The sequence below is a fragment of the Rhodnius prolixus genome, unplaced genomic scaffold (genome assembly GCF_049639745.1).
Source record: "Rhodnius prolixus isolate KJV_2025 unplaced genomic scaffold, Rpr scaffold_6, whole genome shotgun sequence".
Lineage (NCBI taxonomy): Eukaryota > Metazoa > Arthropoda > Insecta > Hemiptera > Reduviidae > Rhodnius > Rhodnius prolixus.
The window spans coordinates 2,342,098-2,360,818 of NW_027411634.1; the positions used below are offsets into that span (position 1 = coordinate 2,342,098).

Sequence of the window (18,721 nt, forward strand, 5' to 3'; positions counted from 1 at the left end):
TAACTTGCGTCATCACGTACAAATACATTTACACAAGGTGAATGCTTGTATCACGTGTATGTTATGTACTTGTGTGTGAGCTTAGGTTTTGTCAATATATCATAAAATGTTTACTAAAATAAATAGTGAATACATAAATATATATATATACAACATATATGGAAATAACTATTAGCATATTCCACACATGCGCACAAGGCCAAAACTGGACTTCTAATTAAATTATGTTTTACAGCTTGATGTTGAAGGTAATCCACGTTTTAAAAACTGAGCGTGCTAGAGAGAGAGAGGGAGAGAGAAAAGTGCATTTATTGCGCATTTCTACTTTCTCTTACTGCACTAGGCGAAAAGGAAGTATTGAAAATTTTTGGTCTTGGTTAAATTAAGATTTTTCAAAGAGAAAATCCGCGGCTGTTCAGCTTCACCAAAGTTTAAAGTTTAAAAAAGGACTATGGATTTTACAAAACTGAATAGTTGTAAAAAAAAAAAGAAGGGATTTTTGGTCGTCAAAAAAAAAAAAATGCTCAACTTTAAACACTTTTTTTTTTCTCTTTTCCTTGTAAAACAGGAAATGCCTAAATTTTCATTAAAATATAGGGCACATCCTTGTTAGTAAGTGTAATTTTTGTTTTTTGTTTTTTTGGCAACAAAGAAGATCAAATAGATTTCGAAAAAAAAACATGGTAACCTCAAAGTAGGTATTTCCGGTGGAAACCCAAATTTTTGAATAACTTCCGATCGTAATATCTTTTATCTTTTTTTTTTTTTTTTTTTTTGTAAGAGAGATTATTCAATATATACAGTCGAGCCTCCCATAAAGGACACTCTCACTAGCGACCACCTCCATTTACGGGTCAGTTTTTGGATTTCCCCGTTTTACCCCTATACACTTTCTATATAAAAGAACCTCCATCTAACGGACACTCTACATAGCGACCGCGCGGACATTGATTTTGGGGAACGGATTCAATGTTTCACACCTCCCACCAACGACCACCACCTTATTATTAAAAGTTCCTTTGACGCGGTGATCAAAATAATTATCCCCTCTCAAGTTTTTTTTTCTGTTTTTTCCTAAAGTTTTCCTATATAACCTCCATACATCTTTTATCATTTTAATTTTCCGATATGTCTCTCAAACGAAAGTGGTTAACACTCTAGAAGAGAAAATAAATGTGTTGGAAGATTTTGCAAAAACCAAATCGAGCCATCGTCAACTTGTCGAAAGGTATAAATTATTATTGTTATGAATAAATGTGATGATTATTATAAAAATTATTAAATAAGTCAATAATATGTAGTTTTTTTTTTTAAATTTTTTGGATAATTAAGGAAAACTTGATGCACATCATATAGCTGCAATAATTATGCAATTATGTACGGTATTAAATCTATTAATAATAAACAAATTTTAAATAGATGTTTGGAAAAAAGCCCATATTTTTTCATAATGAAACTTGGCTACCTCCTTCTAACGGCCACCTCCAAACAGCGGCCATTTTGCTTTCACCCGCCAGTGACCGTTATTGAGAGGTTCGACTGTATATAAATAAAAATGACGAAATTATCATGTAATATAGAATTTACGTACAGGAAGGACAATGCTAATTTGTATGTATGTACAAATTCACTCGTTCTTGAGGTGGTAAAAAGTTTTTTATTTGGTTTCCTTGAAGATTTACTCAAGGAAATTTTTACATGAAATCTTACTTTGTACATTATTTATGTAAATATAATAATAATGAAATTTATTCAGTACATAGTCAGTATGTTGTATTTAGTCCCAGTATGTAGTCCCAGCTTTCGTGTGTATTTAAGATATCCCTAATTAATGGTTAGGCGTTTGATTTCCGGTTTTGTTACTGCATTTATGCCCCCCCCAAAAAAAAAATTACCTAATTTACAAGCCATGATTCATTTCAAACTCGTAATACCATTTTGGGCGTAAGATTTGAGTAGAAATACCAAAATTTCCATGAAGACAGATAGAAGAAGATATTGGTTTTTAAAGGCGATTCTTGGGCACGTAACGTAGAAATTAAAAATTAAAACTGTTCCGGTAGGACCAGTTGTATAAGAGTTGATCGTCAAAAAACTGAACAGAAAAAGCTGAACGTTGAAAAACACCCAACTTTGACATTTTTTTTTCTCTTTTTTCTATAAAAGATAAAATTCCCAAATTTTCTTTATAATATAGGGCAAATCCTCCTTTATAACTGTAATTTTATTGCAACAACACAGATTAAATAGATTTCGTGAAATATGTAGCTGAAAATGGGCAAAAACTGCATTTTCATAAAATGTTCTTGTTCTTGTTGTTACTCTTTTTTGTAAACAACGTAGCGCCTAAACGCCTGAACCAATTTTTAAGAATGGGGTTTCTTTCGATTCGGAATTTTATGTAGATGTGCCTATTGCGGGTCACGACGCTGTACATCAAATGGGAGTGGACTTGGCCCCATGTATGTTATAAATATATGTATATATTTCTTGCGGTGGTGCTAAAAATTAGCGTTTACCACACGGTTACGAGTGCTAAAAGTACTTCTTTGCTTTCATGAACTTATTTTCCACATTAACAACACGTTTAAAAATAAGTTTATCGAGATATTTGAATTAAGTTAATGTTAACATCAACTTAACATTATCAAATTTAAAAAAACAAAAAACTAATAATCTTTTATTACTTTTAAGTGCTTGCATACATCTCAAAATTGTCTAAAGACACGAAATAAAACTAAACAAAAAACAATCGAAATGCCAGGGTTATCGATAATTTCCTTTTAAAAATCACTAACCTTGTACGTATTTAGCTGATTTTCAAAATTCTTGGTGATAATTGGATAAGCGCCTGCGTATAGATAATTTGTTATCATTAACATGGAGAGGTGGGGAGGGGGGTGGAGAAAAAAAAATTAAGGACTTCCTAGATACACCGGAATTATCTGCCAACCGCAAATATCAATTAGAAAATTTTTCTCAAAAACTTAAACAATATCTCAATTTTTCTAAGTGACCCTCAATCAATATTTTTGGGGAGCTAACCTTTATTTTTTTTCTTTTTGCTAATAGTTAAGAAGGGGAACGTATTGTTTCCTGACCTGTTTGGATAAATACAAAATATAGGGTCGTGCAGTTTAGTCATGCAAAACGTCTAAAGTGTTTTTTTTGTTTTTTTAATGATTTTGAACATAATCGATTAATTTCGTGATGATAAAAATCGAATTTGCACAAGATTACAATATTATTATTTATTAACTAATGATGCCTTCTATTTGTACGTAATTTGATCGACTGTTTCTCAAATCGTAGTTTTACTTGAGTGAGTTAAAGTAAGTTAGCTGTTTTTGGATTTCGTATAATCTGGGTATCTACACTAAGAAGAATTATAGAAAAATACATAGATATTTACATACTTCCGGCCCCCCCAAAAATCTCATTTTATATTAAATTTGGCCCAAGTAGATATATTTTAAGCAGCGATAAAAAAATAAAAATAAAAAATTACATCGGTTTTGTTCGTTTGTTTTCGTAGCCTAATACAATCAAATTTCCAAATTAATTTTTAAAGTAAGATAAAAAGAAAAATATGGTAACAAATAATCAAGATAAATTAGCGAACCGAAGCGGCCGGAAAATGCTGCTGGCTACTGTTCCAAGCGGTTAACCACTCGGGTACAATGTACTGTTAGCCTAGCCGTTCTGCTTTTCAGCTTTTCCAACAAGTGCGGGAATTTTTTTTTTTTTTATACCATTTTTTCTACGAACACCGAGGAAAAACAGAAAATGAGAGGAAAATCCTAATTTTCTTTTGCATGACTCTAAGAAAAAGATAAGTTTTTACTTCCACTTTCTCTTACGTACGTATTTGGAATCTACTGCAGTTTCCGGTTCAGATAACCGGAAATGCACCGGAAAAAATTTGAAAAAGAGAAAAATCTCTCAACCGGAAATACCATTTTACGCAGCTTTTTTATTTTATTTTCCCACAAAATGGGTCCGATAATTTTCATTAATCCTTTTAACATACTTAAATGAACACACGCAGATCTAAAACTCCCATTATTGGAAAACTATTCTAGAGAAATTCAATTTATGGGCACTTCCAGGAAACACTGGGAAGACTTTCCTCATAATAATTAAATTAATATTATTAAAGTAAAGTAATTGCCTATTTTTTTCAGGCGGGCTTTACGTCCAACTAACCAACATAGGTGTCGTGGATGGAGGCGACTAGCAAACATACTTTACTGTAAATTTCTAATATTAAACATTAAATAAAATACAAGATCTAGACCGGGAATCGAATCCACTAACCAACAATACATCTTAGCTTTGTGGGTCTAGCCTATAACCGCCTAACATTCTTTACTATAAATTTCTCATATTAACCATTAAATGAAATACAAGACCTAGACTGTGGAATCGAATCCACTAACCAACAATACATCTTAGCTTTGTGGGTCTAGCCTACAACCGCCTAACATTCTTTACTATAAATTTCTCATATTAACCATTAAATGAAATACAAGACCTAGTCTGTGGAATCGAATCCACTAACCAACAATACATCTTAGCTTTGTGGGTCTAGCCTATAACTGCCTAACATTCTTTACTATAAATTTCTCATATTAACCATTAAATGAAATACAAGACCTAGTCTGTGGAATCGAATCCACTAACCAACAATACATCTTAGCTTTGTGGGTCTAGCCTATAACCGCCCAACATACTTCACTATAAATTTCTCATATTAACCATTAAATAGAATCCAATACCTAGACCGAGGGGATCGAATCCACTAACCAACAATACATCTTAGCTTTGTGGGTCTAGCCTATAACCGCCTAACATTCTTTACTATAAATTTCTCATATTAACCATTAAATGAAATACAAGACCTAGTCTGTGGAATCGAATCCACTAACCAACAATACATCTTAGCTTTGTGGGTCTAGCCTATAACTGCCTAACATTCTTTACTATAAATTTCTCATATTAACCATTAAATGAAATACAAGACCTAGACCGGGAGTCGAATCCACTAACCAACAATACATCTTAGCTTTGTGGGTCTAGCCTATAACTGCCTAACATTCTTTACTATAAATTTCTCATATTAACCATTAAATGAAATACAAGACCTAGACCGGGAGTCGAATCCACTAACCAACAATACATCTTAGCTTTGTGGGTCTAGCCTATAACCGCCTAACATTCTTTACTATAAATTTCTCATATTAACCATTAAATGAAATACAAGACCTAGTCTGTGGAATCGAATCCACTAACCAACAATACATCTTAGCTTTGTGGGTCTAGCCTATAACCGCTCGGCTACCTTAGCGCCTAAATTATATTATTATTTTCTTAAAAAAAAAAAAAAAAAAACGATTTGATCCATAAAGGTTAACGGACGCGCCACAAAGGAGAAGGAAAACTGCCATAAGGCAAGTTTGTATTTCATCCCCCTTGTTCCTACTCCAGTACTTCATTACTGTCTAGCAATCTTTCTACATCTACTGTCCTCTGTACCCAGCATCCACTACACATGATCTTAGTTCTGCCATCACACTCTCTCACTCTAGCTCTGCGTCCGGCCATTTCGTGTATTTGTCACGGACACGGCTAAGAGGCTAAGAGGTTCCTACTCTTGGACGTCTCCATTGTATCTTCTGCAACACTTCTCTTCTTCAATTTTTCTAGTCTCCATGCCAATTCTCTACAGTTTATTTATAAGAACATTTGGAAGTCATTCTATGTTTATCTACTCTTCTGGAGGTTGTCATATAAATCTTGAACAGTGTTTTTTTTTTTTGTTAAAATAGGATAAATTTTTTTGATATAGAATTTTCTGTAGTTTTGTTGAACAGGAAATTCGGTGGAAAGTGGAAATCTGATAATTTGGTATGGGTGCCCATCAGTGGGGAGGGGGAATCTGCCAAACCGGAAATACTAATTTACTGCATTTATTTATTTAATTATTTTTCCAGAAACTGGCTATAGTGCGAACGTTGAGCAGACATGGAGTAACTATGGCCTCATGACCACTTTAGTGAGAAGGAGTTCGATTTGTGCAGAAATCTTCGAGTTATGTGGGAGGAAAAGAGTAGTCCTGAAGTCCAGCTTACCCGGAATAAGGTGCTTGGCGGCGTGATTAGACGACGGAATCATGACCCATTGTTGTGGTCTAATTTGTCTGTTAAGAAAGAGTCTGCGTCTGATAAAGAGTATGACTTTAGTCTTCTCATGGTTTATTTTGAATTTTCCTTTTAGTGCAGTATTCAGTTCAGTTTGTCTGTCTGTAAATCAGTTAGTAATAGTGTCACTTATCAACCAACTTTATTTTTGGTTCCTATTTGAGTAAAAAAAGATACAAGAAGCCAACCCAAATTCCCCGAGGTGCTACAGCTTCTCTTGGGATGAAGGACCAAAAATCCTTCATCCCACACCCGATTTTCTACCAGGAAAATGTTTTCTTTTATTATCTTTACAGGATAAATAATGTATGCGCATGTGTAGGCATACGTAAAATGGTCGGCCGGCAATATATAATAAATCGTATCTCATATTAATTATTCAAATTTCCCCTACCCCCCACAAAAAGAAAATTAGGAGCAAATCAGCTGATTTATTTTAATTATTCCAAACAAGAAGGTTATTTTTATAAAAATAGAAGGTTACAAAAGAATTTTAATTGTTTTTTCCCAACTATCTTGTAAAAACTGTGCACGTAAAGATAATAAATGAATTTATTTAGCATAAGATTAACAATCATTTTAAACCAGATGTTCTTTTTTTTACAATAAGAATTCCTGGTTCCTAAATTATAATATAATAACGTGAACTAACTTTTTGAATAATTTTTTGTTTTTACATAATTAATATGGCAAGAAAATTCTTATGTTTAAAGGATTATTAAACTCTGACATCAACATTAAACTTTAAATTATTTTTTTTGGACAAGATGTTTATTATTTGGAGGAGGGGAAGGAAGTTAAAGAAAGGAATCTGATGCAATTGAGGAAATGAAATTTTCCTAAAACAACTATTTGTGCGAAATTAATTTTAATAAAATGGCACTTCCGCCTAAGTGAATCTTGAAATTTGCAACTTCCACATATTCAGGGTGATCCATTTTTAAAACGCACCAATCGCTAATAACCTTTTAGAAAAGCGGAATTCCAGAAAAAACCCACGAAGTAAACTATATGTTTTTTTGGGGGGTCTTACGCTAATCATAGGCCAAGAAGTCTTGCGTACGGGGTACATTAAAATGATGTGTTGGTTGCTATTATTTGATGATAATACAAATTTATCCTGATTCACCCACAACCATTACATTACACTACATTTTTTAAAATCTCCTATTTTTTATTTTTTTTTGGCGCATCAACAGCTGAGGTTATTAGCGCCCGGAGCTTTTTCCAGTGCACTGCCGGCCTCCGGACAGTGTTCTCTCGTTACAGACAACACTGTCCATCACCGGACAGTGAGCTGTAAGAAGCTCCTAGGAAGAGAAAATCTAAGGGTCAGCTGCTGGATTCGAACCCGGGACCTCCGCGTGGGAGTCCAGTATGCTAACCTCTTCTATTATTCTTCTGCAGTCAGAGGACCTCCCAAAACGTGTATTTCTGGTTGAAAATTAATATTGAAAACCTATCACGAATATTATAAAATTGTAACTTTGATATTAAATATCTCAACTAATATTAGGGATATCGAAACGGGGTTAACGTCATTTTTCTCAGTTTTCTATGTAGTTTTCATAATCATTGTCAAAACCAGAGGTCCTTATGAAAATCCCGATCAGTTTTTTGCCTGTAACTCCGCCAAAAATAAAGATACAGCATCGGGGGTGGAAAATTTGAAAAACTAGACCCAAAAAAGCATATAGTTTACTTCGTGGGTTTTTTCGAAATTTCGCTTTCCTAAAAAGTTATTAGCGATAGGTGCGTTTTAAATGGATCGCCCTGTATATTTAATCCTTATCAATCAATACTAATTAGATGATTAATTGGAATATTAATTTTCAAAATTCCAGAAAATCTTGTAAAAGTGAAAAATATCCTTAGTAAAATTGTATTTCCTTTGATCAGAATCTTTAGATTCAAAGTAACAGAAGGTATGAGAAGGAGAAGGTAAAATGTAATAAATAAAGTTAGATGAACTTATAAAGTCCTTAGCAAATTTAATCATCAACATTAATCAAGTGAGTACAAATTTTCACGTTTAAAGAAAACTAAGTAAATTATAAGTTCAGTAAAATACCCAAGGAGCAAAAAAAAAAAAACTGACGGAACAATACAGTACTGACGCAATTGCAATCGTAACGGAAAGGCGGAAACTGGCAATATCGTGAACACTAATAATTATATCGATTACATTGATGACAGGTGTAACAACTTTATAAGATTCTTTTAAGAAAAAAAACAACTCGTAACAATGAATTAAAAATAAAAATGGAAAAAAGCGATTAAATAAAAAAATGACGACAGTGTTACTAATAAATAAATGAAAAAAATAAAAAATAATTGTAGCTATTTTTTTTCCAACCATAACCTTGATTGCAATGTTGGTACACGTGCAAATTTCTGTACGACATTTTTTTTTTCCCCCCTCAATCTTCCCAATTGCTTTGTCACTACGATAATTTCATTTATTTTTAAAGACTTTATTTCCTAGATAAATACCATAATGATGAGTATTGTATAAATAAATGTAGGCTTAACGACAGTAAAATTTGGGTTTGGGTGGGGGGAAGAGTGCTAAAGTAATTCCAGCAGGTAGGTATAATCGTGATTGTGAAATAAACGTACTGTGGCCACCTACTTCCTTGGAATCATCAATTGTCAGAGATCTTTAAAATTTAAAGATTACATTTTTTTTTTGACTAAAATGAGTTCAAACAGGATTCAAAGTTTAAAGGAAAATAGTCATTTTTTTTTAACGAAAATTTTTGAGGAAGTAAAAAAAATCCATTTAGTAAAATTGTACTTCCGGTAAAGAACATTTGATTACTAAATAACAGTCAGGTGCCCTGTCAATTTTATTATTATTATTTAGTATTTATTCTATTTTAAAATTTAAATTAAACAAAAAAAAAAGATTAAAATAATTGTTAAATGAAAATAATAAAAGTAAATAAAATATAAAAGTTAAAAAAAAAAGTAAAAATGAACGTGCATCCCTTGTGGGGATCGAACCCACGACCTTTGGATTAGAAGTCCAACGCGCTATCCACTGCGCCAAAGGGACAATTGGTCATGAGCTACTCATATACCAATGTGCTAGCTAACTGTTCCACAATGTTTTTTGTCTCTTAACATTTACATTAATATAACGCGTAGTTTTCTTACTTATTTTTTATTTATTAATTAAAAATAATTGAATTAATTAATGCTATTAATTCAAATTAAATAATTTTTTTTTTTTTATTAAATAAACACAGGTCTTTGTTACAGGATAATTAGTGTAAATTTAAGGTGAATTAAAAGTGATAAGCCTGTCTGTTTTAGATACCAACGAATGTTAATTTTTTTGTAAACGCTGACTTGTCTAATTAAAATTTTAAATGCCAGCCGAGTTAATTAAAAAAATGTTTTTAGTGGGTAGGGCCGCAATATAATTTAATCGATTTTTATTTAGTTATTTATTTATTGTTGATTTTACTGTGTACAGACTTTAGACAGTGGATTTTTTCCCGCCAATTTTCCAAGATTTGGCAAATAATTAATTTTCGTAGCATGCTGTAGGCTATACAGGGTGAACCATAGGCCTACTCTGTGTAGTACATCTAAAGTGGACTTCAAAGACGTATTGGCCAACTTCATATTCTCCACTGTTCTTGAGTGACGTCACTTTAAATTGTTTTTCTAAAATCATTATTTTTTTTCCAATAAAAATGTTATTACTCAGAAAGTTTTAGTCCGAATTCGATTCTGATGACACGGTTAGAAAGGAAGATAAATTTTCTAAAAATTGATACCATTTTGAAGCATAAGTTATTCTCCAAAACAGCCTTAATCTTCCTCCGGATACTGAAAAAATAAAAGTAATCGAAATTTTTGAGGAAAACTCATTAGCCCCTTATGTGATCATTATCAGACCTAGGTGCTGACCACTTTTTAGTAAAAGTTTCCTAGTCTAATGTGGTACTTTCTAACGTTATAACATTTTCCAGGATTCCTTTTATCTTCGTATGAGAAATTACGTTTGTTGTTACAAGATAAAACGTGGTCACCAGCACTCAACAGTGTTAGTTATCAAGTTGTTTAATTCATTAAAAACTCTTTTAGATGGACCAATAGTCAATTTTAAAGTAGATTGTCTTAAAATAAGGAAGTCAAAGGTTACAAATTGCACTTAAAAAAATAAAAAATTCTAAACTTTCTGAAGTATTTGAGAAAATGTTAGAAAATATTTTTCAAACAAGTGCTATTTTTATATTCGAAGGTTAATTTGCTTAGTTTCAAATATGGTTAATACCTAATTCAGATATAACGATTATCTGTTATTGGGTCCAAACTAAGCAAATACGTCATTGAACTCCACTTTAGATGTACTTACACACAGTAAGCCTATGGACAATACTTACTGGTTCACCCTGTATAAGCCTATAGGGTTTCTTTTATAGGAAATAGTAATTTTTGGGATTATAACTAGAGAAATATGCCACATCAGAACACAAAGTAGGCTTCTACCATTACGAGGGTCGTTTGAAAAGTCCGTGCAAAAATAAAAACTACTTAATTTTTTGGGGTAAACCTTTTTTATTTTTCAACATAGTCTCCTTTTTGGCTTATACACTTCGTCCAACGCTGCTCTAGTTTGTTGATCCCTTCCGAATAATAGGATTTGTCCAAGTCTGAAAAATAGCCATTCGTTTCTGCAATCACCTCCTCGTTTGAATAAAATCTTTTTCCCGCCAGCCATTTCTTCATATTGGGGAACAAATAGTAGTCCGAGGGAGCCAAGTCTGGAGAATAGGGGGGACGTGAAACGAGTTGGAACCCTATTTCCATTAATTTTGCGACCACAACTGCTGAGAGTGTGAGCTGGTGCGTTGTCATGATGGAAAAGGACTTTTTCGTGGGCCAATCGTGGGCGTTTTTCTTGCAGCTCGGTTTTCAAACGGTCCAATAACGATGAATAATATGCACCTGTAATAGTTTTACCCTTTTCCAGATAGTCGATGAGGATTATTCCTTGCGAATCCCAAAAGACAGTCGCCATAATCTTTCCGGCCGAAGGAACGGTCTTCGCCTTTTTTGGCGCAGATTCCCCCTTGGTAACCCATTGCTTAGATTGTTCTTTGGTCTCAGGAGTGTAGTGATGTATCCATGTTTCATCCACAGTGACGAAACGACGCTTAAAGTCCTGCGGATTCTTCTGGAACAGCTGCAAACCGTCCTTGCAACACTTCACACGATTTCGTTTTTGGTCAAGCGTGAGCAATCACGGCACCCATCTTGCGGATAGCTTTGTCATGTCCAAATGTTGATGCAAAATATTATGTACCCGTTCATTCGAGATGCCCACAGCACTAGCAATCTCACGCACCTTCACTCTTCTGTCATCCATCACCATATCATGGATTTTATCAATGATTTCTGGAGTAGTAACCTCAACAGGGCGTCCAGAACGTTCAGCGTCACTTGTGCCCATATGGCCACTCCGAAAATTTTGAAACCACTTATAAACTGTTCTAATCGAAGGTGCAGAGTCACCATAATGTTTATCAAGCTTCTCTTTAGTCTCCTGAGGCGTTTTGCCTTTCATAAAGTAGTGTTTAATCAACACACGAAATTCTTTTTCGTCCATTTTTTGGAAATCACTCGACTTCCTCGATTCAAACGAATGCCAAACACAAAGAAATAGACCGATCTGGCTGAAACTTGGTGTGTGTTCTTCCAAGAGATGCTACTAACTAAACATAACCTCGATACGCGCCAGTGGTGCTATCTCTCTGACTCTGCACGGACTTTTCAAACGACCCTCGTACGTCAAATTTTACAAAAATTTAAAAAAAACTGATAAAAATTGAAATCTCCATAAAATCGATTGCTTTTATACTACGTAAACTAGATAATCGAACGGGATACATACTAAGTATTGTGTTTATATCTTTTTTTCTTTTTGAATTTTCTTTTGTTATACTGTTTTCTTCATGTTATTTGTTATTTTTTATTATCCTACTAATTTTGTTCTCTTTTAACTAGAGTCTATTTAAAATTCTTTTAAAGAATGACATAGAAGTATAATGATTATGGTTTTTATACTTGGTTATTGTTACGTATCTCTGCTTTGTTCATTTATTTCTGTTTTCTTATTCCATTAATAAAATTTAACAATTGAATTGATAACTCGTTTTCCCTCTTATTAATGAAAAGCAATTAAAATTCTTTTATTACGTTTTTTCCTTTTCTTAATGCTTTTAAAACGGAGAAGTTTTCGATCTTACTTATTGTTCAAAATATTTAATAATTTTCATTAAAAAAATGATTCTTTTTAAGTAACAGAATATTGTTGACTGCTAAAGGTGATCCGTTAAAGGATTCTTACGACTTATATTAAGTCTTGTTGTTGCTTAGATTAGATTCAGGTACCGATCATGCGTCTTAGTTGTCCGTACCTTTTGGTTTAGTTTTTGTCTTTTAAGTGCAGTAAGTATGGGTTCCATTTGTGTATCAAGAGCTATGAAGTTCAGCTCAAGGCCTAGTATGGGGCCCCTTGAGGAAATCCACATTGAATACTTCATCGTTTGTAAGCTCGGATATTCAAGATTATAGAGGCAATAAGTTGGCTGATCGCGGAAAGCTGTAAAGTAGTAAGATATCAAGGAAAATGGAAAAATATCATAATATAGTATTTAAGTTTTTTGGATGCAGCTTTGCTAGAATGGAAATAGGAACCATCAAAATTTGGGAAAACTGAGCCTGCTATACAATAAAACGTCAGGAATGATTATTTATACTTTAAAGTAGAATATGGTCAATTCTGAGACAGAAGAACTTGGCCACGGCCGTAAAAATATTAAGCTCAGGATTGTAGGGGATTTCTGGATCATTTAGAAGACTATTTGGAAATTACGTACGTCGAACTTGCGACCAAAAATTGGGGGAAAAAAATAAAATAGTAGAAGTAGCTCTACACAGCAGATTCCGACATAAATATGGACGAAACTATAACTTGCAGAATCCTACCTTTATTCGCTGTCTTCAAGGCTGTAGAATATCCATCGATGTCTCCATCAATCCCAACACTGGACACTTGGGCACAGTTTAAAGATATTTTCACGCCAAAAATTTACTTTAACGCATTAAATTTTTCTAAATAATTGGAATTTGGAAAACCCGAATTTTACTCTTTTTTTATCAAATCGCACAAAATTAAAAATGAAAACACATGATTTTCTTTTTTTTAAAAAAATATATTTTTTTTGATAAAAAGCACTCCCGAAAATTTAGCACTTCCATGAACTCCTGCAAAAAAAAGAAAAGAATATAAATTAGTTAAGTTATTTTGCAAAATTTATAAAAGAAAATGTAGTTAGGTTGGCAATGCTGGAGAATTCTTTGATTTTGTTCGTCGTAGCACACATGTTTATTGCTTTAACCATGTCCGCTTTCGGACTTTACGTCCACAACAGTTTGGTGTAGAGATTTTGACTTCAACTGTGTTTCCGTCTCTTACTACACTTGCTAATAGAGTATGAGAGTTATCTGTAAGTCCATCTGTCCAGGAAAATTCGATTAAGGGCACTTCCGGAAGACACTGCCGGTTAAGTTTTTCCACTAAAGTGCCATTACTATTTATTCTACTGTTTTGTTACCTATATAATAACAATTACGATCACAATTAATAATTGAATTTCCAAATTTTTTAAGAAAATTGGCTGCCCGGAAGTGCCACATTACTGGATAGATTTTCCAGTGCTTTAAGATTTTCCCCTGGTAAACGGCAAACGTACAATTCTACGACTTATATTAAACCAATTTGGGAGGGGGCGGATAAATTGGAATAAAGATTACTTGCGGAGTTATGGGATACGTAGATAGATTGCTCACTAAAGGTACCATGTTTCAGTATAGTCTTATCTTTTGTGTATAGTTAAAGGCAAGTTTAATTTATAGTAAAAATGGACTTTTGAAGGGAATTCTTCTACCGGAAGTTATCCTTCATTCAATGGATGATGGTTCACTTTCACGGAAATGGCTCCTAGGCTTTCCAGAAAAACTTTGCAGTAAGTTACATTTTAGGGTAATGTACAGTTTTTATTGTACAAACCTGTTGATTGTTGGTGAGAATTAAATATTAAGGCAAATATTCACGAGTTTTGGAGAATATTAATGAGTTCAAACTTTAAGAATAGCAGTAAAAGGAAGTCGTCTGAGTGGTCGTAGCAGTGTTTTTTGTTTTGCAAATAGATTAAATACTTTATCCATCAATTATTTTCGAAAATCTTTTCAGGAAATACGAAATAAAAGAAATATTATTAAAAAAAATTTGTAATTTCCATTTATTTAAACTATTAAAACTATTATAGGAAGGAAATGTGACGTAGATAAAAAATAAAATTGATGCATTTAAAATAATCTAAGATCTTGCAAAAATGTTAAACAAAGAGAGACAGAAAGACAGACAGACAGAGAGAGGAATTGAATGGAACCGATGATATTTAATATCTTAAAATACAAATATCTACAACTTTTCGTGATAATTTAAATATCAAATACCTACTGATTCGTGGTCAAAGTCAGATGAGATTGTTGGCGATATAATGAATTGAAAAAATAAATTAAAAAGGGAATCTAGAAATCAATAAACATGTTTTACAGATAATAATCTATAATCTACAAAATAAATAAAAGTAAAAAAGCTTGGCAATGAAGCAGTAAACAAATTACAAACACGAAGCAGATCTGTTCACTGCGAACTCTGGTAGTTAGTTTAGAAATTATAATCATATTCGTAGTCGTTAAATGAATATTTTATTAGCATTATTCCGTTTTATTTTATTATTTATACAAAATAAAATAAAAAATAAAAATAAAAATTGGTGAGCTCATGCAGGACTCTTGCAACTTCCGGAGTTTACGTAATTTAAATTTTCGGGTAACTTCCAAGTCAATTTTCTTCAAATTTTGCACTTCCGATTAAATATTTAATTCTTGTAGAATTACGTAAGTAACTTGATAACTCTAAACGTTTACATTGAAGTAGTACTTCAGAGAGTAGCCCAATCACCATCTGGTGGCCGCTAAAAGAAGTAAGACGTTTCAGATAAAATAAATTTTAGAACTACTTACTTGGAGTACCGCGAGTATAGCATCAAGTTTAAAAGAAAAATCATAGGAAAAACCCTTTTCCGAGGAAAATCGTAAACAAATTTATTTAGCGGGTGAGGCACTTCCGGTTTGGTGATACATCGTTTAGCGAAAGTTTTGATCGTTTGTCGAGAAGTTTGAATCGTCTGTTTCGTTCTTTACGTTTAAGTCTGAGTAGTATCTGGATTCCAGGTAAGGCGTTTGTCCATGAAGTCACCTAGATACTTAGACACAATCTGTTGCAGAAAGAGGAGCGTAGTTTAGCTAAGAGGAAGGAAGTATAGTTCTCCTTAGGGAGAATCTAATGTAATTACGCTTTTTTTTTCTTTTTTTTAAATTATTTATTTCAATTCCCCATTTCTTTAGCCAAGGCACAAAAGGGACTCCATATGGGATTGAAGGGAGCGATTGCAATTTAGCTAGCTTATGCTTTAAATTACTTAACCAATCTTTTTTTTTCGTTATCTAAGCCGTAAGTGACGGCAGTTCTGCCATCCGACGTCGGACTTCCCAGTACACAAATGCTTTTTTTCTGTAGACATCGTCCGATGACATAAGATTTCCTATGTGGTCGATAGAAGGGCACACGTGAAGGTGTTTGGAGGACATGTCCTCTCTTCCAGGTCGGGTACGCCGCCAAATAATCATGACCCGTGAGCAGTCTCTGAAGCAGGCCACGCCGTCCCTTCTTTTCAGATTAGATGCGATTCGTCCACCTGGTTCAACCAATATTTGCCACACCGTTTTCTATCTGCTTTCGTTTTTTGTCTGCACTTCACTTCTGATCAGAAGCTAGGCAGCAGTTATCCTTTTAGAAGATTTGGTTGCTCCAGGTTGATCCATTTGCGCACCACTTTTTGCCAATTCATCCGCATCTCTCGTTTCCAAGCAGCCCACAGTACCCTGGAATCCATTGGAGCGCTTTAGTCTAATTGCTTTCATTGGCAGCCTCAATCGCTGCTCTGCATTTCGCTATGACTGCCGGCTCTGCATAGCTCGCTCCAGCTATAGCTAGAATCGCCGCACGCGAGTCAACAAAGACCACAATACGGCACCAAGGACCCCGCTTTACTTTATCAAGAGCTAATAATATTCCGGAAAGCTCGCCGTCATAATTAGTAGATATTTTCCCCATAGGTGCTGATATTTTAAAGGCTTCGGTGTGCACACAAATTTTAGACCATTTTTTGAAGGCCAAAATAAAATTAAAGGAAATTATTTGTCAATCAGTTTGAATCGTAGACTTTATTTATTAAAAATAAATAAATAAAAGTTAACTTGAAATTTTTAAAAAAGATGGCGACAATTTAAATGACTAATCGAATTTTGAAAAATAATAACTGAAGTATGAGAACGAATCGATTAGACAGGAAATAGGTGCAGCTTCAATGAATCAAATTGGAAATATCACCTTCGATATATTAAGCCTTATCTCTTCCCAGGGTGGATTTGATTTTCTAGAGTTAGTTTTCCCATTATTATAATGGAATTTCAATAAAACAGCATTACTTGAAGAAAAAAAAAAAAAAGAAAAAAAAATGCTAGATGCGATCTCATGTAACTTGTGCAATTTATCAATTACAAACTATTTTTGTCTTAGTGTAGAACATAGAATTTTTAAATGTTCACTAATTGCACACATTAGAAAAAGGATGCTGCAATCTGTAAACCATTAAAGTAGTGTCCTATTTTGTTCAATAGCTTGCTTGTAGTTTTCAGTAAAATGGCAAAAAAAAAAAAAAAATTAAAATACCAGAGAGGTCAAAATAGAAGTATTTTCTAGCTGCTGCTGCTGCTGCTGCTGCTGGGCAAGGAAAGAATTACGAATCGCGTCAAAATTTGAACATCCTGTTTTTACCGGAAGTCAAAAAACAAAAAATTGGTTTGCAGGAAATGGTTTCAGTGGTGGTCTTTCTGATCGGAAGATTCTTACAACTTTTTGTAACTAAATTATTATTTTATCGCCAGAGTGTTAATAAAAACTGGAAGTTGAACATTTGGTTAGTGCTGGATATTATCGCTGAATTTGGAGAGGTTTCTCTGTAAACTAAATTTCCCAGGTGTCTGTGGAAGAAGAGTAAGGCTCCAGCGATAGGGTCAGCCACGTTATTCGAAATCTCTCTATATATCCTGGGCTCCCAGTCCAGAAACTCTCATGCTAACATCAGTCTAGAGAGGTCAAAACACATCCTGACCATCCTACTGATGCAAAACCCGTTGACGAAGAACTTGCGAGTTCTTCTATCCGAAACATGACGCAGAATAGCAAAAACTCCTGGCAAAAAAGACCTGGAAAATTGTAGGCTACTCTCCCAGAGGAAGTGATTCCCAGTTTCAAATTAAAGACCTACAAATTGAACAAATAATAATATTACTTAATTGAAAATTAAATTCGGGGGGGGGTGGCTTAAGCCTCGGATATTCAGAAGTAGTTTCACTCCAAGTAAACGACTCTCGGGACTCTGGAGAAAACGGTGGAGTAGGGCATGGAAAGATTTTTCCAGGTGCTCCAAAAATCCCTCTGTGATATGGCGTGTGCTGCCGCCATTCAATAGGCACTCCAGAGGGAGATAGGTCCCCTCTCTGAGAACTGTATCTAGGGGAGTCTCCTCCCTCACTAAAAATCCATCTAGAGGTTTTATTGGAGGTTGCAAGGTGGGCCAACTTACCCCATCTGTATCAGAAGGCAAGCCCTGTTAAACAAATGAAGACTGGGTAAAATTTAGCCCTCACGCAGTTAAGACCCTAACTCATTGGCCAATTTTAAAATGGCCGTTTTCTCCACAACGGTTGAGATGATATTGCCACCTCTTCTTCATCATATAAACAGTTTTTCCTCCTTAATATTACAGAGGAACGATGTTGAAGAGATAGAATACCACAGGATCTACTTATTTCTCTCCCTCCCATTCAAATAATTATTGTAATTATTCAATATGGCGGAAAGATTACAGCTAAACCCATGAGCTCTGAAGATTCCACAGAGAGAGATAGAGAGAGAGAGATTATATAACATCGTACAAGAAACAAGATATCTCCTTGGGTAAATGGGAGCGCATCTTGATGACGAAGAGACATAATCCGCTCCGACCACGACCTTGGGATAACCGCAAAGTCACCTCATCTTCTTCCTCACCTGAACTACCTAATTACCCTCTCCCCCTTCTCTACACTCCCCACTAATTATTTAAAACCTCACACTTAAAATAGAAAACTAACATTCGTGTTTTGTAATTTTGTTCTCTAAATGCATCCTTGCATGTTATATTTGTGTATCCTTTAATTATATAAATTATCCTTTTAATTCGTGATCTCATATCTCAAATTGGTAGATAAATGAATTATTTTTTAATAAAAAAATTTCGTTAGGTAATTCTGATGAGAAATAAGAT

General features: G+C 33.9%; 1 protein-coding gene and 1 non-coding gene across 2 annotated transcripts in view; both read right to left on the reverse strand.

Annotated features, from left to right (window-relative positions):
• The window catches only part of ovo (transcriptional regulator ovo), a 115,231-nt gene that overhangs the window by 72,894 nt on the left and 23,616 nt on the right, over positions 1–18,721 (reverse strand). The window contains exon 2 of the mRNA XM_074141428.1: positions 13,206–13,484. The gene's annotated coding sequence lies outside the window, so the exon portion shown is untranslated. The remainder of the gene's footprint in view (positions 1–13,205; positions 13,485–18,721) is intronic.
• On the reverse strand, positions 9,186–9,258 carry TRNAR-UCU (transfer RNA arginine (anticodon UCU)). The gene has a single exon. It is a non-coding gene; the product is annotated as a tRNA-Arg (tRNA).